The 26,871-nt window shown below is 41.8% G+C and overlaps 1 protein-coding gene and 1 pseudogene across 1 annotated transcript in view; both read left to right on the forward strand.

Annotated features, from left to right (window-relative positions):
• Positions 1 to 26,871, forward strand: part of CSMD1 (CUB and Sushi multiple domains 1) — a 915,553-nt gene that overhangs the window by 351,154 nt on the left and 537,528 nt on the right. The window lies entirely within an intron of this gene.
• LOC118082523 (uncharacterized protein C11orf98-like) lies at positions 1,572 to 1,852 on the forward strand (annotated as a pseudogene).

The raw sequence follows: 26,871 nt of genomic DNA on the forward strand, positions 1-26,871 counted from the left end.
TCTGCGCCTCAACGCCAGGGCACCCGACCTGCTCGAGACTGCCCTGGACACAGTATCTGAGAAGGAAAAGGAAAACTACACAGTATAGGCCTTTTTTTACTCTCTTAAATCATCCTCACTTTAAGTACAGTAACATTAAAGTGTCATTCCACAGTAGGAACATATTATGGTCTCAGGGGAATATCCAAATTAGAGCCAATCCCTGCCTCTTAAAGCATCAACCTTCCTTCCTTCCTTCCTTCCTTCCTTCCTTCCTTCCTTCCTTCCTTCCTTCCTTCCTTCCTTCCTTCCTTCCTTCCTTCCTTTTGAAGAGGCTTCCTACATCTCAGCATGTGTGGAAGTTACCACAAACATATACACACAATCATTTTATTCCCCCCCCTTTTTTTTTGCAAAGTATCAGCATGAGCCAATGCAGAGCCAAAAGACAAATACTGTCTTTTATATATAAATGGTTGTATCTGACAATGAAGCTGATTTTTCCACTGATTCCTAAGTATACATACCAGTAATCCCATTTGTTTTGGAATGCGCACAAAGTTAAAACAAACTTGTAAACCCTGGGAGGGACTGGTGGCCACCTGAACAGATAAAACATTTTACAACAAATGCACGTTTTGGATTTTGTATCTAACAGAACCAAAATTAATATCAGTGGGGGTTTGTCCGTGATGATTTTAATACCCAGGAGAAAAAAGAAAGTGTACAATGATATTCCTCAAAAGCCTACTTTGTTATGTTACATTAAGATAGTGGTGCCACTGCTTACAGGTGTTCAATGTATTCCCAGAGCTCTCTTATCCTGATGGCATCACCACAGGAATGCAGGCAGCACACCACCAATTAAGTAGTAGTACAGATGTGTCGGATGCTCAGGGCAGGGACTGAAAGCAGCTTACTCTAGGGGCCCCCAAAATCTGGAGCTCAATATGTAGCTACCAACATTTGATAGATAATGCGATCACAGACATGCAGGCAGAGTCACATATATTCCACGGACATGGAAGCATCAGTGTGGCCCTCATATGGACTTCAGCCAGCAACCAGCCTGGTAACAGCCATCAACCAACCACATGGGAGCTTCATCATGGTTCTGTGCTCAAAAGACAAACACACATTTAGTTGCGCAGCAGCTTAAAACTTAATGGCTGCAGGGTGAGACATAAAGTCACTGCAGAGATTTGAGGGAGGGCAAAGTGATTGCAGCTTGCCATTTAGAGACTAATCGCTGTTCAGAATTATGATAAAGGACAATTACATACCTGCCTGGCCCCCATGCAGTCTCAGAAGGATCATCGGAAAGTGCTGATTGCATAAAACAGACCCTTTGCCAAGCCTAAACAATTGCACAAATCACAGCCAGTGACTTGCTCAGTCACTTAAAGAGGCCAGTCCATACAATCAACACTTTTCCATTTTTCTACCTAGGCGGTTCTGAACACCTCCAGAAACAATTGCATGGGCAATGTGCATTGTGGTGGTTCCCTGCATGCAAGAACCTTCTTACAATTGCTAGTTACCAGCACTACGTGGGTGAGACATGAGGTCTCCCACAGGAAAAAAAATATCAGATGGAGCTACAGAAAAAGCTTTTCAAAAGGCACCACATCCTGAGCAAGCAGAAGAAGAGCTGGATTGTAGGGCTCATCACCATTCATCACCTGAAGAAGCGTAGTTCCGCTTCCTGAGCGAATAATACCCACTCTGGGAAGAACAAAAGGAAATTGTTGAAGCAAATTCACCATTCCACAAAGGAGAAGACGGAAATGCAGGTCAACCTTTGTCCAGTCCAAGTAAAATAGCCAGAGTGGCAAGTAGAAGGAGGAGGGAAAAGCAGCCAGACCAAATGTAGAGATGACAGAAGTGGAGCCTGTAGATCAGCCTCCTTAGTCTCTTTCATGGGCTGCTGGCAGAACTCTGCAGTTAGCAGCGAGGACCATGGATGCAAAACCAGGAAAAAAACATAAGGATTGGGCTTTGAAGCTCTTTACCCCCATGGACTTTGATGTGGCTAGATTTCCTTTAAAAACACACACAGCCTTGAAACGTTTGCCTGACAGGCTGCACCTGTCTAGTTCCTTGAGCAAACTGGATGTTGCTGGACTACAATTCCCATCACCCCCTCACCTTTGGCCATCTAGTTGGGAGCTGATGGGAGTTGGAGTCCAACAACTTCTGGAGGGCCAGAAATTCCCCATCCCTGGACTAAAGTAAGGGTGAGGAACTTTTTTCTGTCCGAAGGCTGCATGTTGGGGGTAGAAACAGAAGTGGGTGGAGCTAGAGCTGAAATGTATAACACGGATACAGTGTTCACTCTTCTTCTGCCCTCCGCACCCCAAGCTATTATGCTTGGGGGTTAAAGCATTTCAGGGTGTGTGCACTTAATGGAGACTGAAGCTGGGGAAGGACATTTTCTGCTGCCCTCTAGGCTTGAAATAACTAGGCTTGAAAACCATCTTCTTTTAGCACCAATATAGAAGGCTTTTCTTCAAGCCTAATTGTAGGGTGCAACAGGATTTTTGGCAGAGGGGAGTCGCAATCTACATATGTTCCAGGGTTGGAATACTGTTCCACTAAAATAGCAGAAAGCAAAACAATACAAAAATTGCTAGTTACCATGGTGGGGGCCGGCGAGGTATGCAATTTATTTATTTAAAATATGCAGATGCTACATCTCATTAAAATAATACTAAGGCAGTGTACAATAAAACAATGATATTTTAAAAATCCATATACAATAAAGACAATCTAATAAAAACAGCATAACACAATTAAGAGTACTCTTGCTCAGCTACTATCAGAGACAAACAAAATGGTAATGGGTTTGAGACCGTGAGCTGCTATACTCATTTAGCTGGGGATAACCTCCATTGGATTCAATGGAATTTACAGCAAAATCCTACACATGTTTACTCAGAAGTAAATCATTGATGCTTTATTCTTCTCAGGATAGAAATATAAAGGATTTGCATCGAGGGAACTCGTTTTGTATTTACATAGAAAACTTCCATAAAAGTTTGACATTTATCACTCATAAACATAGCAGTTCCCATTCATTTTATCAGATCTGTTCACTGATTTTTTTAAAAAAATACACAATTAGTGTTTGGGTCATTTTTTAAGCAAGTGGCAGCTGACAACCCTCCTCAGTGACTTTCACTTTGGTCCAACGGTAAAAGGTACTATTAAAACACAAAATTGCCCCTGGAAAGATTTCAGTTTAACCCAATTATGTACCTATTTGCTAGGTACACTGTAATTAGGGGAGGGGAGATATATTTGTGCATGTTTTAATTAAAAGAAAATGTGGGTTGTAAGAACAATTGCAATTGCAGGAGGCATGCAGAGAGATTTTGTTGGCCTTAATATGTATCACACACAGTGCTCAGTCGCTTTTCCTAACAGTTGACTTGGCAGTCCTGATACTGGCTCTGAAAAGAGCCATTGGCCCATTCTTTTTGGCACAGTTAAGACATCACAAATGTCAGCTGCCAGACTAAAGGAGCAATGTCTGATTAAGTATTAATGTTTAACATGCACATTCATAATTCTTGTATTACATATTTAGTCCCACAAGGACCTGATATTTGGATGTTGTAAATATGACTTCAGAATATAATTTCCCACAGATAAATTCGGGCCTTCTCACACAGACAATGCAAATGAGGCAGAGAAAGAGAATCAAATCTCCCAAAGAACAAAATTAAAATTGACCAGCATTTTACATTTGCTCTTGGGTTTTGATTGCAAGTGAGTGGGTGGCTCATATGGACATTTCAGCAGGTCCGTCAGCCATATTGAGGTTTTAAAGTAGATTTATACAGTCTAAATTTACTATGGACAACTGTTTTCTGTGGTACAGGTAACCTCTGCATTAGAAAGAAAATGCATATATCATAATAAGAACCTCCACACACTCCCTGTTCAGATGCCATATGGCACTTAATGAATTCGAACTCACAAGGTCCCAATGCTGCTTGAAAGTTCAAAGTTCAAACTTTTTTTAAAAAAAAACAACAATGGTGATTCAGCTAAGGCTGACAAAGAGTCTGACATTTTGTGCAAATTAATGCAGTGATACGCAATATGCCATTTGACTCTTTATCTTTTACAAAGCAAGTCTGCGGAACTTTTTAATACAATTTTAAAATATAAAGCTGAGGAAAGGTATGGCTCATCTGGGGAGGTATTAGATGACAAGTAAAAGCAATTTCGATTTGTTGAAAAATGCTCAGTCATTCAAAAAATCACAATCACTATATAATATATTATGCAGTGAGGCAGTAGAGCTATTTTTAGCATTGTGCAATAATTCATATTGTAAGAAATCAGCATACTCATATAAAATACTAACTATGTATATTGCCACTTATCTAGGAATGAGGTAGGTTCTGGTGATCCTGTATAGTTTTCTAAAATGGTGCTCTCTTGAAATGACTTTTACATTTCCCAATACATTTTTTTAAGGGGGGTGGGTAGGTTTTTCCACATTTAGTTTTTTCCATACTTACTGAGAGGGGCTGTGCTATGCATGAGACAAATTCATGGAAGATAATGATATCAGTGACTACTAGCCATGATGAGTGTGTTCTGTGATAGATAGTGATGTTTCTGAATACCAGTTGTTCAAGTCTTCCTTACTGGTGTCCCACAGGCCACTGTAAGAACAAGATGTTGGACTAGATGGGTCACTGGCCTGATCCACTAGGCTCTTCTGATATCCACTAGGCTCTTCTTATATGAGGGCAACAGAATAATAATAGTAATTTTGCTGTATTGCCCACACTGAGGTTGGGCTCCAAAAACCTGTGCTTGGCTTTCAGGCACCATTGATCCCAATGTGTTTGACTATATGTGATTCTGGCTTTGCATGCTATCACTGTAACCTCCATGTTAGTTGCGAGTTGCCTGTATACACTTACTGGAAATAAATTTCACTGAACTCACTGCACTTCTGAGTTGACATATGAAGATACCTCAAATAGCCCTGGCAAGGTCGGAGATCCAGTGCCACAGTTTTCCTGGTAGGTGGCCATTTGCCCTCTACTTAAAAACTGCAAATGAATGAGAGTCCACTGCCATGTGCTTCCCCTGTTGAAGCAGCTCATACCATGAGCAAGTTCTACCTAATGTTTAGCTGAAATCCCCCTTTCTGTAATTTGAACTCATTGGTCCAGGTAATGAGCAACAGAAAGCAATTTTTCTACATCAACTTTCTGACAGTCTTTCAAATATGTGTAAAAGGCATGTATAGGATTGCACACTTATATGCACAATCCTATGCACACTTATATGGGAGTAAGTAAATCAGTGGGATTTACTTCTGAGTAAACTTGACCCAGGTGGCTCTGTGGGTTAAACCACTGAGCCTAAGGCTTGCTGATCAGAAGGTCGGCGGTTCGAATCCCTGTGACGGGGTGAGCTCCCGTTGCTCGGTCCCAGCTCCTGCCAACCTAGCAGTTCGAAAGCACGTCAAAATGCAAGTAGATAAATAGGAACCGCTACAGCGGGAAGGTAAATGGCGTTTCCATGTGCTGCTCTGGTTTGCCAGAAGCGGCTTTGTCATGCTGGCCACATGACCTGGAAGCTGTACGCCGGCTCCCTCGGCCAATAATGCGAGATGAGCGCGCAACCCCAGAGTCGGTCACGACTGGACCTAATGGTCAGGGGTCCCTTTACCTTTTCCTTTAAATCAGTGGGATTTACTTCTGAGTAAACTTGCATAGGGTTACTATGTAAACTAATTCCTCCCCACCCACTCCAAACAGCACCCCTTTATGCATTTGAAGCTGTAAAGGTTTTTTTTTTTAGTTTAATATCAGTTTCTATTATTAAAGGCTGCAAGAGAATGAAAATAAATTTCTGCTGGGAGCCCTTGAATGATTCTAAATATGGCTTTTCAATCCTGGTCTGAATAATTATTTAATTCAGTTTGGTGGACATATCAATATGTAGCTCAATATGTTTGTTAGGTTTGGGTTCCAGTTTAAATTCAAATTTTAACCACCCACCCCACCCACAAAAGTTTATAACTTGAATATAGTTTGCAGTTCAAACTGTGCCATGCATGTTTGCCCAGTCAAATTCCCACCCTCTTCCTTTCTGTGAATAATTTGAAGTTACTTGAATAAAGCCGACTCAAAACATGTACCTTTTAAAAAAAAAGATAGACTAAAGAACTTGACTTCAATTATTTTTCACTGTGTTGTATATCATGTATCAGGTTCCTCACACCCTGGACAAGGGCATAATATACAAGAAAATCACCTACTAATACAGTAGGTGAGTGGTGTTGCATATCGATAAAGCACTGGGCAATTACGTTGCCTGCTTTTTGAGTTTACTGTACTCTTGGGACATAATGAAACCTGATTTGGCACCTGGTTTGAAGGATGTATCACATCTCTTTGTCACTTTCTTTGTGTGCTTGTGCATGTTATGTGTTCGGTAACCTTCTTAATAAAAAAGGACAGATGCAAAAAAAATGTTTTGACAAGCAGTGAGATATTTTGCCAAGAATAAAATATTGCTAGATTATCTCCTTCAGAATTTCTCATAGCATTTCCAGATCAGCGGTAGTATTTCAATCATTTTGGCAGGTCGTATTATACTTTAGCCTATCTGCATGTGTACCTTTTAAAATCCTACCTGGTTACAAATGAATGCACGATGTCATTTTTATTTTTTTAATGATAAAATGGTTTGGGGTGATCCTTTAGTAAGGAATGATACCCAAGGGCATGTATGGAAGTGAGAGTTGGACCATAAAGAAGGCTGATCGCCGAAGAATTGATGCTTTTGAATTATGGTGCTGGAGGAGACTCTTGAGAGTCCCATGGACTGCAAGAAGATCAAACCTATCCATTCTTAAGGAAATCAGCCCCGAGTGCTCCCTGGAAGGACAGATCGTGAAGCTGAGGCTCCAATACTTTGGCCACCTCATGAGAAAAGAAGAATCCTTGGAAAAGACCCTGATGTTGGGAAAGATTGAGGGCACTAGGAGAAGGGGACGACAGAGGACAAGATGGTTGGACAGTGTTCTCGAAGCTACGAACATGAGTTTGACCAAACTGCGGGAGGCAGTGCAAGACAGGAGTGCCTGGCGTGCTCTGGTCCATGGGGTCACGAAGAGTCGGACACGACTAAACGACTAAACAACAACACCCAAGGGCAAATTATGAAGGATGAAGAACACATCTAGTACCCCATACTATTTGATACCACTGGTCCATGCTTACTCCTGACAGGTCTCTCCAGTGCAGGGGTCAGCATACTTTTTCAGCAGGGGGCTGGTCCACTGTCCCTCAGACCTTGTGGGGGGCCAGACCATTTTTTTGGGGGGGGGGAATGAACAAATTCCTATGCCCCACAAATAATACAGAGATGCATTTTAAATAAAAGGACACATTCTACTCATGTAAAAACAGGCTGATTCCTGGACCATCCGTGGGCCAGATTTAGAAGGTGATTGGGCTGGATCCGGCCCCCGGGCCTTAGGTTGCCTACCCATGCTCCAGTGTCTGGCTATGATGCTTCTGGCTGCTGAGAGTAGGTGGGTCACGAGCTCTTTATGATGTGAATGTGAATTATTATCTTGGAAGGTGTTTAGTAGGGCCAGTTCTGGGGTGACTTCTAATACTTACTTTGTTATTTTGCATTTTTCTTGTATGATTGATGTCCAGAAGAGTTGGATTTGGGGACATCCCCACCACATGTGGAGCTATGTACATGTGGAGGTGCATCCTCCCCAGCATGAGGGAGGATTCCTGGGCGTATTAGCACTAGTTTTCGTGGTGTTAGGTACCATCTGTAAGTGAGTTTCATTGTAAGTTCTTTTCTTTTCGCTGATATGGATTTAAAGGGAGGTTTAGACCACATTCTGGTCCATTGGGTGGGGTTAATCTCATAGCCTATGTCTCACAACAAATGAAACTGATCTGTAGATAACACAACTTGAAAAAAATAGACAATGCACGTATTTTTGTAAACTAAGAAATCTTTAATAAAAATAATTTTTTTTAAAAGAACCCATCTGGTAAAATACAGTGCATGTCTCTTTAAAATATCTGTAAGTGGGGGCCCAATCCTTTCCTTTTTACACTTCTGACTACTTGGAACACAGGCTGAATTTTACACAAGACAAGGTGCCTATAGATTTCATAGTCATATGCCTTATCCAAGCACACATTTTAGTGTATGAAACAAACTTCAACACAAATGTGAAGTTCATGTTGTAATAATGATAATAATAATAATAATAAATAATGGTGTTTATTTTCATTATTATGATTGTGAAGATTATGGTCATGTTGATGATGATTATGACGATAATATTTATTAGTATCTATTCTTTCTAAAGTGCCTGAAATTCCACAGGCAATGGGAAAGAAACAAATCTTGCTTATGGGCATACAATCTGTTTATGATCTTTCATACAAAAGGAAATGGCAAAAAGGAAGGAATGTTGCTGGACTATAAACTGTTGGCACATAAAAACTGAAAGTAAGATTGAGATGAAAAATCAGAGAGAGAAATACAAGGGAAGGAAGGAAGGAAGGAAGGAAATGAGCTAAGTGGATAGAATGGAATAGAATTCTGTGCATATGGAACACCAAGCCAAAAAAGGCAAATAAGATACATGCAAATCAAAATGTTTAACAAATAGATTAATATTTTCTTTGTTCTAAGTGTACAAGGAGAGAGATGTAAACAAAACAAGAAGATAGATCAGAACAAAGAAGAAAAATGAGATGTTATTTCTCAAGACCTTTTGGCTCACTAACATTTGTATATCATATATATCCTATATTTTCCTTAGGTACTGTTTCTTATATTGCAATGTCATCCCTGACTGTGGCACTGCCCTGCAAGACGTTTCCCACTAGCTCTTGCACAAGGGTTCATGGAACCGTACTGATGCATATCCTCCTTCTCTTTGTGGGTCCAAACCTTAGTGAGCAAGTCCAATGGGGAATGAACGCACTCTGGTTTCCTGAAATGATGTAGTTGTGGTCATAATCTCATTACTAGCACTCAGGAATGCAGGACTGTAGCAATTTGCTTGGTTGCATGTACCAGTGGTGAACCTAGATAATGTGTTTGGTGGTTTTAAGCACAGCAAACGCTACTACGCCATGCATTTCCATCTTATATTTATATTGAAATATTGACTGAAAATTAGAATTATCCGCCTCACAATTTGAAAGAAATAATTCTTCCAAAAATGTCTTAACATAGCAGCACATGCATCAAATAGCAGTTACGGTAGATACAAATTCTTTAGAGCAGGTATCCCCAAACTGTGGCCCTCCAGATGTTTTGGCCTACAACTCCCATGATCCCTAGCTAACAGGACCAGTGGTAGGAATTGTAGTCCAAAACATCTGGAGGGCCAAAGTTTGAGGATGCCTGCTTTAGAGGTTTCAAAAGCTAGAATTGCTGCTCATGGTGTTCATCTGCATGTTTTTTTAAAAAAAATGCAAAAGTTTTTACCCCAGCAGTGAAATTGGAAGTACACTCAAATAGTAGAACTGAACAAAAAACAACACTCTAAAGTAGATCTAGGTTGAAATATAGACAGTTCCGATTGTTTTCAGATTCCCTTTGCACCATCTAGTGGGAATTGCAGGTATGTATCTTGAATTACATATTTGATGTGGTAAATTCAAATGCTTTGTAATGGCAGCAGAGTTCTCTGCATTTGAAGAGCTATGACCCTGATGTGGAGTGGTAGTGGAGGTGTTGCTTAGCAACCAAGCAGTGTGATGAGATCTTTACTGAGGTAGCACATGCTGTGATTGGCTGTGCAGTTATGAGGGTGTTTGCTCCCTGTATATTTGGCTGAATGTCTCCCTGCTATATAAAAGACCTAAAGTAAGAAAGGCAAGACATCTCTGTTCCTTTTCCCTCAAATTACACACTGTTTTGTTCATTCTCCATAGTAAAGTGGTATCAAGACTTTTGTATCTGGACTTGGTGTTTTTTGAGTAACTTTGCCAACAGGAGCAAAGCAACTGCGTTGTCTTCTCTGGAAGCCTGCACATTCCTGCAGTCCCGATAAGCTATAGGTTGGCTCAAAATGTTATGTGATACAGACCATTTAAACTTGTAAACTGACTCTCACTTACCTATAAATCTGTAGAAGTAGAAAAATCATAGAGTATCCCAGTAACACAATGAGCACTCACACTTTACATTGTGGGTGCCCTTTGTGGGATTGCGCGTGGTGCTACAGGTCCCAGGGAGCTTACTGACAAACAGGCTGGCTTGCCTCTCAGTGTTAATTTTTGGAGGTTCATGCCAGCCTCAGTAATCAAGTTTCTTTATGTAATATATTTATTGAAGATTTTACAATATAAAAAATATACAAAAAATAAATAAAAATAAAAACAAAGAGAAAACAAAAAACAAAACCAGATATCAGAATCTTATTAATGTCTTATCCTCGACTTCCCCGTCCCTCCCTTCCCGAATCTATTTTATATCCCATTATGCAGCTTTCACAATGCTTACAAAATAACTCAACAATTTTGATTCTTATTCTTCACTCAATCGTATGTCTTACTCACTTTTAGACATCATCTTTACTTCATCTAATTATATCCTTAGCCTTTAATTTCTCCCTAAAAATATATATCATTTCCCCCAAATCCTCCATCTTCATATATATTTACAAATCCTCTTAAATCTTTCCCTCCCTCCCCTGGGTAACAATTCTCTCAATTCCACCACCAGATCCTTGATCCTTAATCCTTAATCATTTCCATTTCTCAAACCTCATAAGACATCCATTAATTAATATTTCATAAAAAATTCACCCCACACCCTCCCTTAACCACTCCATCCCGTACCATTCCCCCCCCCTTCTCCCCTTTTGTTGTTTCAAATGTTCGGCCAGTCTCCAACCAACATCTTCATTTTCCTTGTCCCCTATTATTACAAAGCTTCTGTCTGGATTGTGTCCCCCCTTCCCTCACTAGAGAGGCACAAAACCAGTCCCAATCATCTTCTTCTGCCACAACTTGATTAACTCTAACTGGGGCCTGGTCTCCTTCTCCCACTGGAAGATCAGGACCCTGAGTTTCATCTTGATCTGGAGATTCTTGAATCAAATGAAAGTCTATCGCAGCCTCTCTCACAGGTTGCTCTTCAATCAGCTGCTCCTTCCTTTCTTCTTCTTGTGGATTTTCCTTATTGTCATCTTCTTCCTCCTGCTCTTGTGATTGTAAATTTTCCATTAGGGGCTGTGGATTTCTATTGCAGTTGCACAATTCTTGAGTCATTTCTTGGATTAGATCCAAGATCTGTTGTACACTGTTCTTGTCTAGCTGTATGTCGGATGTTTTGTCTGGCTGCATCCTTTGTCTTCTCATATTACAACAGAAGGCATGTAATATGGTGCCAGGGGTGGTGCTATTTCCTTTTGTTTATTTTATCCAAAATAAGTCCTTTCTTTTATTTCCAAGGTCTGAGACTTCTTAGATTCCAGAGTCTCTTCAAAGGCAAATCAATGTACCAATTATATTGCAACTATAAATCCAAAGTTCAGCATTGTTGATACAATCTTTCCCCTCGTAGCCTCGCTGTTTCAACTGGTAATGGCTTCGAGGCTCCTGCTCCCAGTGTATGGGGGAGGGGTCATTTGAACACCAAAACATGCTTTGCAGAGATCCAAAATTAAAATACCCTCTCCCCTTGGCTCTGCCACCTCAGGGAAGAATTCAAGTTAACTGTCTTAGGAGAGTTCGTGTCCTTTCATACAGCAGGGCTGCAGGCTAATTATCTGTGGAATGGTAATTGGGGGGGGGGAGCGACCTCCGTTCCCTTTTGTTTAACTCCCCTCCCGTGGCCAAATTTAAATAATCTCTCAAGTCAATCTTATTTCCTTTTACTCACGGTCGAATTCTAGTTTTGGAGGTATCTGCCGCTCCGTTGTCTTCGGATCGGAGCTTTCCGCCATCAAGGTAGCAATGGACCCAAGGCTCCGTCACACTCCCTCTGTTCTTGGGGCTCCAAAAAGGAGCTTTCCGGGCAGCGAACATGACTTCATGGGGCACAGCTGGGAAATCCAAGCCCCCAGAACGCTCTATCTGGGGTTCTCCGGGTGGTCGCAGCACTCACGCGGCTCACCCCCTCCTCGGTGGCGGTGGGGGTCTCGGAGACCGAGACGATCCCCGCCGAACGACAATGGCGGCAGACCGGAAGTCTAGTAATCAAGTTTCTTGTTGGGAGGTGGGGCTAGCCCCATTTATAAATAGGCGGTGGAGCCGACAATAGCAAAGCAGTTGGCTCTGGAGATTCACCCTCCCTTTGTTTAATGTTTCTTGTTTGCAGGTTAACTTTTTCTTCCTGTTTAGCAGGCGCTGCTACGGTCTTTGACTGGTTGCTGTTGAGGAACCCGGAAGAAATTTCCCTGCATTGGCAGATTTGGCTTCCCCGTAGCAATTCATCACAACTTTGGCGGTTATGGCCTTGGGTGGAATCCTTTAGTCTTTTCTTCCGTGTGTGTGTGTGTGTGTGTGTGTGAAGTGGTGACTCACCCCCTGTGGCTGCGATTCCAGGGTCCCCTCTTAAAGGGGTTATATAATGGGTGTCACTGGCCATACACTGAAAGGTCGTCAGTGAACTACCCTGCATGCGGGGATATATGCTTGTCTGCCTGCTACACTTACGTCTCGCAGAGCACTCCCACATCCCATTTACCGTGATGGCCCCAGTTCCCCCCGGCTGGGGGGGCTGGGAGGGATACACGCCCAAGACCTAAGCCAAGCTCTTCCTACATTTGGAAGTTTAATAAAGTTGTGGCCTAATTTTAATTCCATATAACGTTGTCAGAGTCTTTATTCCTTCCTTATGATCCCTGGGGGTTGGGGCTGTCGCTGCCTGGTTATGCAATGTAAATGTTTAGGCAACAAAGTGCTCTTTCTGAAACAATGCCACTCAGCAATCATTACCTTCCTTCTTTATTTACCTGCCCTCTTAATATTACATTTGAAAACAAAGCTGTGGTCTTCCAAGCATGTTTGCACTCCTGTCTCTGCGACATTTACACTGGCTTGGTCATGTCCACAGAATGGAAGATGCCAGGATCCCCGAGGATCTGGGAACTGGCTTCAGGCACCAGGCAGACCAACTATGCATTGCAAAGTGGTCTGCAAATGAGACTTGAAGGCTGGCAGCATCAACCCCACCATGTAGGAATCCCTTGCAGATCACCACAGTGCCTGGAGACAGCAAGGTTGTATATTCACAGCAGTGACCAAAGGAGGAAGGACTGCTGGGAGGAATGCAGAGAGAGAGAAAAATGCCATGGTGTATTTGGAGCAGTACAACTGGGCACCTTCATCTGCCCCAGCTGCAACAAAACATTTCTCTCCTGTATTGGTCTCTACAGCCACAGCAGGCGCTGTAACGCTCCAACCATTTGACTTCATCCCCAAAGTGCTCCATTGTTTCCCGACACAGAAGGATGCCAACTGGAAAAAAATATTATTGCTCTTTCATTTTCTGGGCTCAGAATATAAGAAACAAAGAAAAACATAATGGAGAATGTCATCAGCACTAAAAGAAGCACTGCATAAACAGATCTCTGCTATTCATTTTAGTATTCTGAGTAGCTGCCTCTTATATTAATGAAGGCTCATGCTTGCCTGAAGCTCAGCTTCTGGGAATTACAGTGCTGAACATGAGGTAACTACTGCCTTGTTTCTGGTTACTTGGCCTGTTGGCCTCAGTGGCCACTTTGTGGTTATAATTAAGCCTGCTGAAGTGTGAAGGTGTGTGTTCTTGTGTGTGTTGTGTGTAAGTAATTGAAATGAGCCCATAATTCACTGGTTCCAAATAAACTGCCTGGAATGAATTAATTCAGATCGCACTTGGCAATGCTGCTAAGTTAACCAATTGCTCCGATAGCAAAATAAACCAGTCCGATGGGTGCCAGTCTCCCCAAGAAACAGACAAACTAGGCTTGGGCCCAAACTAGGCATAACATTAAATGTGTGAATGCATTTAATATTACTTAAAAAAAAAAAACCTTTCAAAATAGCAACGATGGAGGGTCATGCTTTTTTAAAACTGTGCAAAAAAGAGCTAATGCAGAAGCTACTCCATTATACAGCATTATTTAATCCTTGCCTGCTTTAACATTTGGCAATGCTCTTTCATGGGGACACGCAGGAGCTTATTTTGGGGTGCAAATGCACTCACTTTATCTAAGATGTTCATTATATCTTGATCTTCCTCTTCCTCCAAGCAGATCAAAGTGGTATACAGTGATGTCCTCTCACTTTGCTATTTTATCCTCAGGATGACTCTTTGAGTTTGGTTATGCTGAGATAGAGTGACTGGTCCAAAGTTATGCTCTATGGCAGGGGTAGGCAACCTAAGGCCCGTGGGCCGAATGTGGCCCAATCACCTTCTAAATCTGGCCCATGGACGGTCCGAGAATCAGCGTGTTTTTACATGAGTAGAATGTGTCCTTTTATTTAAAATGTATCTCTGGGTTATTTGTGGGGCCTGCCTGGTGTTTTTACATGAGTTGAATGTGTGCCTTTATTTAAAATGCATCTCTGGGTTATTTGTGGGGCATAGGAATTCATTCATATATATATATATATATATATATATATATATATATATATATATATATAATTTCAAAATATAGTCTGGCTCACCACATGGCCTGAGGAACGGTGGAGTGGCCCATGGCTGAAAATGGTTGCTGACCTCTGCTCTATGGCTTAGAGAGGATTTGAACTCAGGTCCTAGTCTACATTTAACCTTATATAGAGCATTCAAATCCATGTAGGTCGATGCTTCACTCTGTAACATACCCTCCAACATTTCTCTGATGAAAATAGGGACGTCCCATTCCATAATGATAATTTTACTATTTATACCCCACACATCTTACTGGGTTGCCGCAGCCACTCTGGGCAGCTTCCAACCTGTATAAAAACATAGTAAAACATTAAACATTAAAAAATACAACCCTATACAAGATTGCCTTCAGACTGTTTGGGGGTTGCATAACTCCACACCTTCCAACATTTTTCCAATGAAAATAGGGACATCCTACGGAAAAGTGGGACATTCCAGAATCAAATCAGAAACTAGGACAGCTTCTCTAAATCAGGGACATCCCTGGAAAAACACTTGGAGGGTCTGAAACTGTAGAGCCAAACAAAACATGGAAGACAGAAACGAAGAAGTAGGCACATGAAATTTGTTTTGTAGATCTTTGGGTCCTTGCCATTGTATGTATAGTAAAGAAAATAAAGCATCACAAAGCAATTTAATTAACTTCATATTTAACTACAGTGTTGTTTTAGATTCATACCATAAAATAAGTGAACTTTTCTGATTATTATTTTTAAAGAAATAGATAAAATATTTTCTTGCATAAACTAAGCTCAATGATACTTTGAAATGAGTGCATCTTGACTTATATTACAAGGATTACCAAATAACACGTTATAAGAAAAATAGTGTCCATCTAGAAGTTATAATTCACTAGAACTATTATGCTACCAATACAAGGTTACATTGTTCTCTGTTTGGTTGCTGTGCATATGAAATTTAGGTTTGCACCCAAAGAACTGAGCTCCTATTCACATCTTTGGAATAGCCAGCATTGTTATTTTGCTAGCTTCATAGTTTTTGTGCCAACTCAGCAGAAAGCTATAGAACTGAAAGAGAATTACACTTGGCTTCCTTGGTGGTTGTTAGAATAGACCCTGTCCCTAAACCCTTACATGATGAATTGTTTTTTCATGTTCGTTTATAGAAACAGTGGACCCTGGCTATTTTTAATATCTCAGTATACTGGCTGTTGTAAACCATTTTCAATTGCACGGACCTACTGTTATATTTAAATAGCTAAATTATACTATATGCTTAAAATATATAAAGTACTAGCTGGCCCTGCACGTGTTGCTGTGCGTTAGTCTGTGAAATGGAGGGTAATAGCTTCAGATCCCCCTGAGGCTCAGAGTCCCCCTGTTTTACAGGTGTTATGTTTAAACAGGGGTATCCCTGTGAATCCCCCCACCCTGTTCCGATGTATTAGTTATCCGTCCCCTCTTCCCTCCAGCCCCCAGGTCATGGCAGATGGATATCCGTTAGTGTTAGATCTCATGGCAGAGGCGGGGTTTGTGGGTGTGGGCTAGACTCGATTGGTAGGGAGGGGGTGGAGGAGGAGGAGCTGTGGGAATAACACCACTTGAGGGTGCTGTTTTAGTTTGTGGAAAAGCAGGTTTTTACCTGCACAGGTATGAGATGTGAGCCATCCGTGGTTCTGCAAACACTCGGGAAGAGGCATGGACCGTTGTGTCCAAATTCCAGGTCAATCGGTCAAGCAGTTACTGAGAAAAGTGGAGCCCACAGTTTCAGCATTTTTACATTTATAGATAGATTAGATGATAGATGATAGATGATAGATGATAGATAGATAGATGATAGATAGATAGATAGATAGATAGATAGATAGATAGATAGATAGATAGATAGATAGGAGTGACTAAAGTGCTGTGCAGTAGCTCTGACAGTGAACTCAAAATGGAAGCAAAAGAATGTTCAGGGAGCAGCTGGATATAATTGTGTATATTTTTCTACTATTTCTTTTCTAATATTGTGAAAACATGCCATACAATTCTGGTTTTCTAACTCTATCCTGGTGGTATATCTTTATCTATATCACCTTTACCTCTTCAGAAACATTGAGGGAGGAATTTAGTGTCACATTATTCTGTCAGGCCATGCATTTTGGTTTGTCAGATGGAAAAATCCCCCCAGTGCTGTTCTGCGGGTTCTTCTGACCCACCCAAAGCCAGTGTTTTGGGGAGTGCAGTAATGAGGGAAAGGTCCATTGCACAAGCAGAAGACATTGTGTGGGGTACCTGCTGATGGGACTCATAAGTTGAACCCCACCTTGGATTTGTTCACTGGTTCTAATCATATTTATTTAGCATATACCCTGCCTTTCTCACAGTGCAGGACACAAGGCAGCTCTCAACATGAATTGAAACAGATGTGTGTGGTTTTATTTTCAATCTGTATCTATCAATTAACAATTTTTGTTTTTAAGTTAACGTTTAAAGGCCAAACAAGAGAAGAAGAAAATATAGAGCACCCAGCATTAAAATACCCTCCCACTATAACCAGTGAGTGGCCACAGGCCTACAGTAAAATTATCATTATGGAATGGGGCGTCCCTCTTTTCATAGGAGAAATGTTGGAGAGTATGCAATTTCTGGGAAAGTTGAATCTGGAAAGACCATCAAGGATTTCCAGTGATATAATGAATGAGAAGCCAGAAGCTCCATTAAGTCTGACCAAATCCCTTCAAGAGGTTTATTCTAGGTATAAATAGATGAATATTATGGTTGTGGCTTTCTGCCAAGATATCTGTTCAAGGATCTTTTGAATGGAACAAGACAGTACACCTTGGCCGGGATTCAGGTTTGCTCTTGTGCATACAGAAGGGTTTTGGTTTTTTTGATCAAGTGAAGGTTCCTGCCGGTGAAAGTGGAGGAGGCATTTTTTGCCACCTCCCACACTGTTCTGGAGGATCCCCAGCCCCTGATAGCAAACTTTTAAAGTATATATGTTGGGGGGGGGCTTCTGGAAGAATGGGGAATTAATTGGCAACCGGCAAATAAATCTCCTTCCCTCCTTCTGCCCGCAGTGAGCATCCCATCCGCCGAACTCCACTCCCAGAATATTTGAGTCCACATCTTATAAGTCATTTATAATTCCTAGACATGTCATAGTGATTGGTCGTAGGAAATTTAATTCCATAGCTAATTGGTGTGGCTCTAATAAAGTGGTGACTGGGAGTCCCCTGAAAATCTCTCAAAAAGGGAGAGCATTGTACAATAAATTGAATCAAAATCCATCCTAGTTAAATCCTATTCAGACATTCAGCCTACGTTTGGATTAAATGTGGGGTGGCGGAACCCTAATAATATTGGGGGGCAGAGCTGGCATCTATACCTCCTGGATGGGCGCCTCCTACACAGGTTCAGTCGTTGCATGAGTAAGGCCGCAAAGTCTTCATTTGAGGGAAAGGACTGAAAATTAAGAGAGCATGTGGTCATGTCGGAATATAAAAGTTTTTTTTCTGATCTATAAATCAAGTTCCCATGTGATTATGATTATTTGAAAGATCCTGCAGGATTGTTTAGTTCTGTATGGCCAAGAGCCAGGGAGAATAAACCTTTTAAATAGGATTTGTGAATATGTGGGGTAAAGGTCTCCTGTATATTAACTCCAAAGCGTGTGACTAGTATTCTTTATCAGTTGCTGAGCAACGGTCATACTCTGAATTTTAAAACTCATTAGCAGGCTGAGCAGGGCTGGCATTGGGCAGATGTTTGCTTAGTGGAAGGTGGGGAGGGGGAGAGGCGAACAGGCTTTCTGCTCGGTGTTGCTGTACTACTGCTTTTCTTAACCACTTCTTTTTTTAAAAAAAGAAAGTTTTAAAGAGCTTCCTATCCTTTCAAATGATTTCTCTTTAGCATTCTATTGCCAATTTCAATGATACTAATATGTACCAAGCTTTTTTTATATAGTAAAGTCATTCATGGTTTGTTAGCCGTGGGCTGTTGCACCATTATTTTGCTTGCATCCTTACTTGAAAGTAACTCGGACTTCTGAGTATACCCAACATGACTGTGCCATTAGTCATCTGAGAAATGGGCGCACCTCAGATCTGAACTATATTAAAAAACTGAATGCAATTTAGATCTGTAATTGGGGAAACCTGGAGGAGGGTGCCTGCGTATGAACTCTGACAGACCCTTTAACTAAAAGGTTTTAACAGATGCTCAATTAACTGAACGGTTTCCACTACTTTCAGTGATGGTGCTGTAGGTCTGGTATTAGATTGTAGCTACAGCAATAAATTCTTCAGCAGATGCTCCAATTATGGGTTCAGACAGGCTGGGGAGAGACAATCATTCTTAAAAGCACTGGAAACTGGAAAGACAAGATGTATTAGTGACACACTTTCATATTTGTTGCCCCCACTTTTTTAAAAAAAATGTTCTGTTTGCCAGTGGAAATAGTGGGGTAAGTTGACAAACTCTGGGAATGACAACTAACATTCCATTGTCAGTTTCTGAACTGTTGAAGACTTCTTTGGGTTCAGTGCAGACTTTGATCCCAGTTCAATTTTTTTTCTTGTCATGAAATTGGCACGTAGCCTTGGGCAACCCTTGGGGATTTGCAAAATGGGGATAACCGTACTAACCTTCCTTACATGGCCATTATAATTATGTGAAGAGCTTCAGTTGCTTTAAGGCTGTATATGAATGTAATAATATGATGATGATGCTGTTATTAATGATGATTGTCGGTATTTCTGCTCTGAATAGCTATGCGGTGACTAGGAATAGAATAGAACTGATTCCCCTCTTCCAAACCCCCTCCCCAGTTATTATCTAGAAGAAAAAAATCTTTAAAAATGTTGCTCTGCTTCACAAAACATGGTTTGTTATGAAGAATACATCAGGTCCATGCACAACTGCCTCCCCTCATCACCTCAAACATAAAGATCCTGAGGAGTTAAACACATTCATTGAAAACAGAGCACTCTGGTTTAACGTTAGCGGAATAACCGGGATGTGGAGGTTGCAATTCTGTTCATGCATATATAGATGGGTGTTACTCAGTGGGAGTTACTTCTGAGTGGACATGCCTAGAATTGTGCTATAGGTCATGATCCGATCAGTTGTTTGGTCCTGTGACTAACCAGCAAAGGACTCTCATTCCATAGAACACCCAGAACGTTTCTGATAACGTTTGCAGCAAGACTTAATAAAGAGTTTGTCAATGAACTGGGCTACGTTTATTCAGTTAATCCTAAGGAGTTGGTAGGTGGATTAAGCTTTAATGTTTTGCTGAAACTTAATACCCCTGAAAGTGTGTGTTTCTTGAATGCTGATAGGGGAAGAATTCTCTTCAGTGGAACATAAGGAAAGCTCTGCTGGATCAGACCAAATTCTGGCAACCTTTTCTCCCAGTGGCCACTTAGATGCCTATGGTAAGGCCCCCAGCAAGACATGAGCACAACAGCACTCTGCCCACTTGGATTGCCTAGCAGCTGATATTCAGAGGCATGCTACTTCTGAAACTGGAGGTGGTTCACAACAATCAGTCTTGTTCTTCTTGTGAAGTCGTCCATTGGTGCTTTGAATTCTACATTAAAAAATATTTAATGAGGATAAACGTACCATAGTATGTGATTCAGAGAAATTTTCCTTGGGGTTAGCATAAACATGAATTGCCATAAGTTTTTTTTTTTTTGAGGATCCAAGAAATAATATATGTCTGGACATTATTTGAAAAGTCTGTGGTCATCTTTCTAGTGCTTGGAGTTGTGGTCATCTTTCTGTTGCTTGGAGTAATTGCTTTAGCCTTCTAGCTGTTTCATTTTTTACTGTTATCTTATTCCAGCTTCAAAGAGTGCAAACAGAAATGTTAGTGATGCAATTTATGTTAGCAGGGCCTGTGCAGGAAAAGCACAATCATACCTGTATCTCATTCTGCCCCAGGTGCATCTAGGCAGGTCACCTGGAAGCACAGTATCTCTCTCTCTCTCTCTCTCTCTCTCTCTCTCTCTCTCTCTCTCTCTCTCTCTCTCTCTCTCTGTGTGTGTGTGTGTGTGTGTGTGTGAGAGAGAGAGAGAGAGAGAGAGAGAGAGAGAGAGAGAGAGATGGCCACAACTTCATTGGTTACAGACATAGCAAACTTAACATATTTTGCCTAGGTCATTCTTGCTGAGGTGGATGATGAGGCCATCTGGCCACTTGAACGAGGACTGTCTTACTTCATGCTGCGAACTCTGATCCAAGATACCTTACAGTTTCTGGCAAGACTAATATGTGGGTCCCACTGGGTGGTGATGGTGTGCTATGGGCCCAGTACACAGTAGAGTAGCAGTTGTTGAATGGTTGGAACACAACTGCTATCCTGACATCCCCACACAGTGAGTTGCTAAGAGGAGAGAGTTGAAGTGTGGGGAGCTTTGTCTACGGTGGCAGGAGGCATGTATTGTATCCTCCCCACATGCTGCACAGCGGCCTGCTGTATGGAAAACAGCTCCCCACATATTGCCACTCCCCCTCGATAAGCACACTTTTATAATTCACTTTGAACTGCATTCTGTAATGTAAGGGATACATATTTAGAGACGTGCTTATGAGTTCATTTGAGAGAGCTGTGTGAAATCAGTACAAAGAACTGTTTAATTGGGTTGAAACCAATTACTATATCACTGTGAACATTGCTACAGTCACAGGCATCATATGGCAGAATGTGACCAGGACTTAGGCATGTTATTGTGATACTTTTCAGATGTGGGCTGCGTGGATGATCACTATGCGTGTGCAGGAGTTGATGCCTTGACACTAGGCTCTGCCCCTGGTCAACACAAAATTCGTTTCATGTCCAAAATGATTTTGTACTTGTATACAGTTGTATGCTTTTCTAGGTCGGGGAGGGGGAGCATGGAATTTGAGGATTTACCCTGCATTGTGATGCCCCTCTCTCACTCCATGCAACAAACATTGGGGGCGGGGTGCCAAAGTCTTGTCTGTAAACCTGCTGGTTTGAAGTTAGAGGGAAGAGGAGAAAAATCACAAGCAGTGAGATAAAAAGAAAAGTGGTATAGTAGATTTGTTTGCTTTTTTATTACAGTGGTTCCTTGGTTCTCAAACGTAATCCATTCTGGAAGTCCGTTTGACTTCCAAAGTGTTTGAAAACCAAGACGTGACTTCTGATTGGTGCAGGTACCCCGGAAACAATAGCCGACAGCCGCATCAGATGTTCAGCTTCCGAAAAATGTTCGAAAACCAGAAAACTTACTTACGGGTTTTTGGTGTTTGAGAACCAAGGCATTTGAGAACCAAGGTACCACTGTATTCCTAAAATACCTTCCATAGGTTTTTGTGTTTTTGTTTTGTTTTGGTTTTCCTTGGGTCCCTGTTGCTAGTATTTGCACCAATCAACAGTGTATCTTTTTACGCTGTTTCCCATGAGTTCTGGCCTGGCTAGCTATTATTCTTCATCTTCTTATTTTCCTCACAAACCTAGCAAAACATTTGCAAGACTGCTGTGCACGTAACCTGAAGCAGTGAGCAACATGCAATGTTTGCTTCTCTGGTGGAAAACCACTAAAACTGCAAACCAGGGCCTCTGCCATCCGCTGGGCTGGGCTGGGCTGTGGGGATGGGGTGAGATTGATTGGAGGGGTCTGTTCACTAAGAGTGGTTAGCTCAGCCAACAAGAGCTATCAGCCCAATTTCCTTCTTCTGCCCACAAAAACTTGCAGAAAGCTCTGAAATGGGCATCTCAAGGGGGGGGGGTAAGGGGTAAGGATGGGCCGGAATCTTTCGGAATTGGTTCCAATTGCTCTTCCCTTCCCCTCACGCACCTTCACGCACCTTCTGCTGTGGCTACTGTGATCTCTGCTTCTCCAGACAGCCCCACAGGTGGGAGTTAGGATTGCAGGCTAAGAGAGGGCATCCTTCTACCTGGCTGAATTGGTATTTTGGTTAAACTGGAAAACTTTCCTAACAAAAGTTAATATGCATACTTGCCCTTTCAACACACACACACACACACACACACACACACACACAGAGAGAGAGAGAGAGAGAGAGAGAGAGAGAGAGAGAGAGAGAGAGAGAAGATTATATTTTCTTCAAAGGTGAACAACAATGGAAATCACCCTGATGAGTTTCTCATGTGGATTTTCATTTTTTCTTTTAATTGAGCAATGCTGTTTCCACTGAACCATACAAAGGGCAAGTGTCTGCAAAAAGGTATTACATCGCTGAAGTTCAAACAATTTTCCAGCCATTTAATTCTCTCATATCATTCCCAGAAAAATTATGCCTGTTTTTTGGGGGGTTTTTTTCTTCATAAGAGGTGAAAAATGTGCAAATCTTTCCTTAAATGCTATGGCTGTTTGGAATCTTGGGAGCCGATTCTCTGCATCTATGCAGTTGCTGAATGCTTTCTGAATATGCTTGAAAACTCTGGATGGGGGAGGGACTTCCTGGTTTGTTTTCCCTCTTGAAAATCTTTCATTCTTCATGACTGCTTTCAATATTTAAGAATATATATATATGGGCTAAAAAACTTGCCAAATTACACAACTGAGCATGGGAAGATGGCCTGGGTTTTGAATATGTGCAGGTGCAAACTTTCATTCCCAGAAGGTTTTTCTCCTTGTTTGTATCCTTTGCTCCTCATTTGCATAGCTGCCAAGTCCGGATCGTAAAGATCCGGGATCGGCAGCGCGCGCACGACCGGAAGTTGCGTGACGCAACTTCCGGTGGCGCTTCGCCCTTCTATGGGCACCAGAAAATGGCGGCACCAGCGCCGGAAGTCGCTTCCGCGCATGACCGGAAACACGTAAAAGCGACTTCCGGCGCCGGCGCCGCCATTTTCTGATGCCCATAGAAGGGCGAAGTGCCACCGGAAGTCGCGTCACGCAACTTCCGGTCATGCGCGGAAACGACGTCCGGCGCCGGCGCCGCCATTTTCTGGTGCCCATAGAAGGGCAAAGCGGCACCAGAAAAATGGCCGCCAGGAATAATCGAATTTAAGGGACAATGCCGGGATTCTCTGCCAAACGGGAGACCGCCGGGAAACGGTGAGAAAAAAGGGGTTTTCCCGGCGGATACGGGATACTTGGCAGCTATGCATTTGTATCCATGAGCTGACAGTGGGGGACACAGCAGAAGTTGCCAGCAAGGCTTATTTTCAACATCTGGAGCAGCAAGCAGTGGTAACAGGTCTAGTTGTGCATTCAAATTGTGTGTTTATATGTTATAATTTCATATAACGGCCCTGCAATAGTTTTCAAAACACGAAACAGAAACCAGTGTGCTCATCTTGTAGAGTTGTGCAAACCATCTTGTTCCCCATATGTTGTGGGCTATCTGAAACTATTGTATCAAATTAAAACAGGTTATCCTTATTTAATTGGCTGTACTGGAAACACATAGTTTCAACCTCACTTCCATACTGCCTCATCTAGGCAGTGACAACACCCCATCATGCAGGCCACTACTGAGCCTACAATGGAGGGGTTCACAGCATCAATGCCCCCAAAGGATCTTACTTCTCCTGTAGCCACAGCCTGGAATTCAAACAGAAATCAAACATTGTGCTCTGCCTCTCTGGCTTTCCAGATTGCAGCTTTACTTCTAGATCACATGCACTTTTTCAACTCTAAACTCTGGCATTTGCCCTTCCAACTATCTATTCCATGGGTAGGCAAACGAAGGCCCGTGGGCCGGATCCGGCCCAATCACCTTCAGACAGTTCGGGAATCAGCATGTTTTTACATGAGGAGAATGTGTCCTTTTATTTAAAATGCACCTCTGGGTTATTTGTGGGGCATAGGAAATTGTTCATTCCCCCCCCCTTCAAAATATAGTCTGGCCCCCCACAAGGTCTGAGGGACAGTGGACCAGCCCCCTGCTGAAAAAGTTTGCTGACCCCTAATCTACTCTATGGAGGAGGAGTCCCACCCATTTGTCAACTGACACAGAACCCCCTTTCCTCTTGTCTCTTAATGGCCCATCGCCCCAGGTGATTTTACCTGAACACAAGAAGATAGCCTGGCTTATATTTTAACACTTGCTGGGTCCAGGGGTTAGAAGAGGTCTGGCACCTACAAACTTATAATGCTATTTTCTTCTGACAGTTCCAGATGCAAAAAGAGAGAGTCCTGCTTAACTATACTGTTAGCTACACAGTGCACAGTGATGGAGACACTTGTGATATGTCAAAGAAACTATTTGCTAATCAGTTTAAGGGACTAGAAATCTGAAGTGGACGTATTTTCTCAACTTTCAATTGTGGTCTTTTAAGACAGTGATAAAAACAAGAGTCAAGCAATCCCCATTCCCCTGTGGGGAAGAACTTAATTGTTTTGCAGCTATTAACAGAGGAATCCATGCTGACCTTTCTGCGTAATGGAAATTACTGATCAGTCCATGCAAGCTAACTTCATATAAATATAATCCCGAGGCAGAGAGAATTTCACATTGATTAATCTTGAGGAGAATAAGAAAGAGATGGAAGACAGAAGTCAAAAGTTCTGTGAGCCTTTTCTTTTAACTTATTGTGGGCCGTGGGCTACTGGTACTTACTATTCCCACACTGCAGTTTAAGCGTCATCATAGTCAGAAAACACTTACGTAACTTTTTCATCTGTTTCATTAGTCAGATTTGTGACCCTTCTACCTTCCAACAATTTTTGCTCAAATTTACCTTTATACAAGAGAGAGCCTTTTATTATTTAACAAGAGCAATATACCATTTATATCTTTTGTATTTTTTTTAAAAAGAGATCAATGTTTATTTCTTTCCCAGACTAAATCAACTTAAACAGCCAATATGCCCCTCTAGAAGAAATCTCAGCAGCAGCAGCAATGACAATAAAGCACTATACTTTAAAAAGGTAAAGGTAAAGGTACCCCTGACCATTAGGTCCAGTCGCGGACGACTCTGGGGTTGTGTGCTCATCTCGCTCTATAGGCCAAGGGAGCTGGCGTTTGTCTGCAGACAGCTTCCGGGTCATGTGGCCACCATGAATAAGCCGCTTCTGGCAAACCAGAGCAGCGCACGGAAACGACATTTACCTTCCCACCAGAGCAGTACCTATTTATCTACTTGCACTTTGACATGCTTTTGAACTGCTAGGTGGGCATACATACACTCAACAGTGAAATATCACATGGCTTATTATCACTGCACAAACCAGTGACATTGAATTTTACATGAAGGGCAAGATCCTGCAACTGCGCAGTAGAACTTCGGTTTTTGAGTGTCTCAGAAGCCAAACGTTTCGGAACTTGAACACTGAAAACCCGTTTCCGTTTTCGAACGTGGTTCGGAAGTCAAATGGCTTCCACTCCCTATGTTTCCATTTTCTCAATGGAAATTGCTGACAGGTGTTTGTGCTTGGTTGGCAAACATTTCAGAAGTTGAATGGTCTCCCGGAACGGATTATGTTCGACAACCGAGGTTCCACTGTATATGCAAAAGATGCACACACTTATATAAATTTGTGGATGGATGGGTGCAGAGGAGATATGTGTAAGGTTGTGGGTTAGTTTGGGCCCATGCAGATTGAGAAACAAGCCTTCTGATTTCCTGCGGAAAACTTCTCTTGTATGAAAAGCTCAAAGCACTTTACATGTAAACATCACGAGTTTAGCTTAAGCCTCCCAATTTATCTTTAAAAGCCTGTTAGTTTGAAATATGATACCTTTCAAGGTAGACTGCAACATGGGAGAAAGCCTCAGTATACTGAGAACTTCAAAACAGAGTGCCCAGACCCGTTAATAAAAACAGATTGTACATTAAGTGTCAGAAATGGAATATTTATTCTCAATTTACAGACAGCTTGCCTATAATCTGAATTACATCTTCTCTCAAGAGCAACAATTTTTCACCATCCTCCTCTTTAACAGATCAGAATCATTAGTGAGTCCATTGAAGTAAACCTGTAAACTGCTCGGAAATGGAATTTTGCAATACAATGTTTCCAAAGTGCATATGAGTGCCTCATAAACTTTTATAATACTTACATATTAGGCAAGCCCAACTAAGAAATCTGACAAACCATGATAAACTGCTTAAATAGAAAAACTTTCACAAAATAAACAACCTGTTGTAGAGTATTAGCCATCTTCTCAATAATCTTGATTACGTGCATACACAGATACACTGAGAACTTGATGTTAAATTGTACTGAGTGTGGCAATGCATTTGAATTATGCACTGCTAAAAGTAGCCTCAAGAGGCATTCATGCTGTGAAACCACCTTGGGTTCAGGCACAGGGAGCAATG

This window comes from Zootoca vivipara, chromosome 3 (genome assembly GCF_963506605.1).
Source record: "Zootoca vivipara chromosome 3, rZooViv1.1, whole genome shotgun sequence".
In the NCBI taxonomy this organism is placed as follows: Eukaryota; Metazoa; Chordata; class Lepidosauria; order Squamata; family Lacertidae; genus Zootoca; species Zootoca vivipara.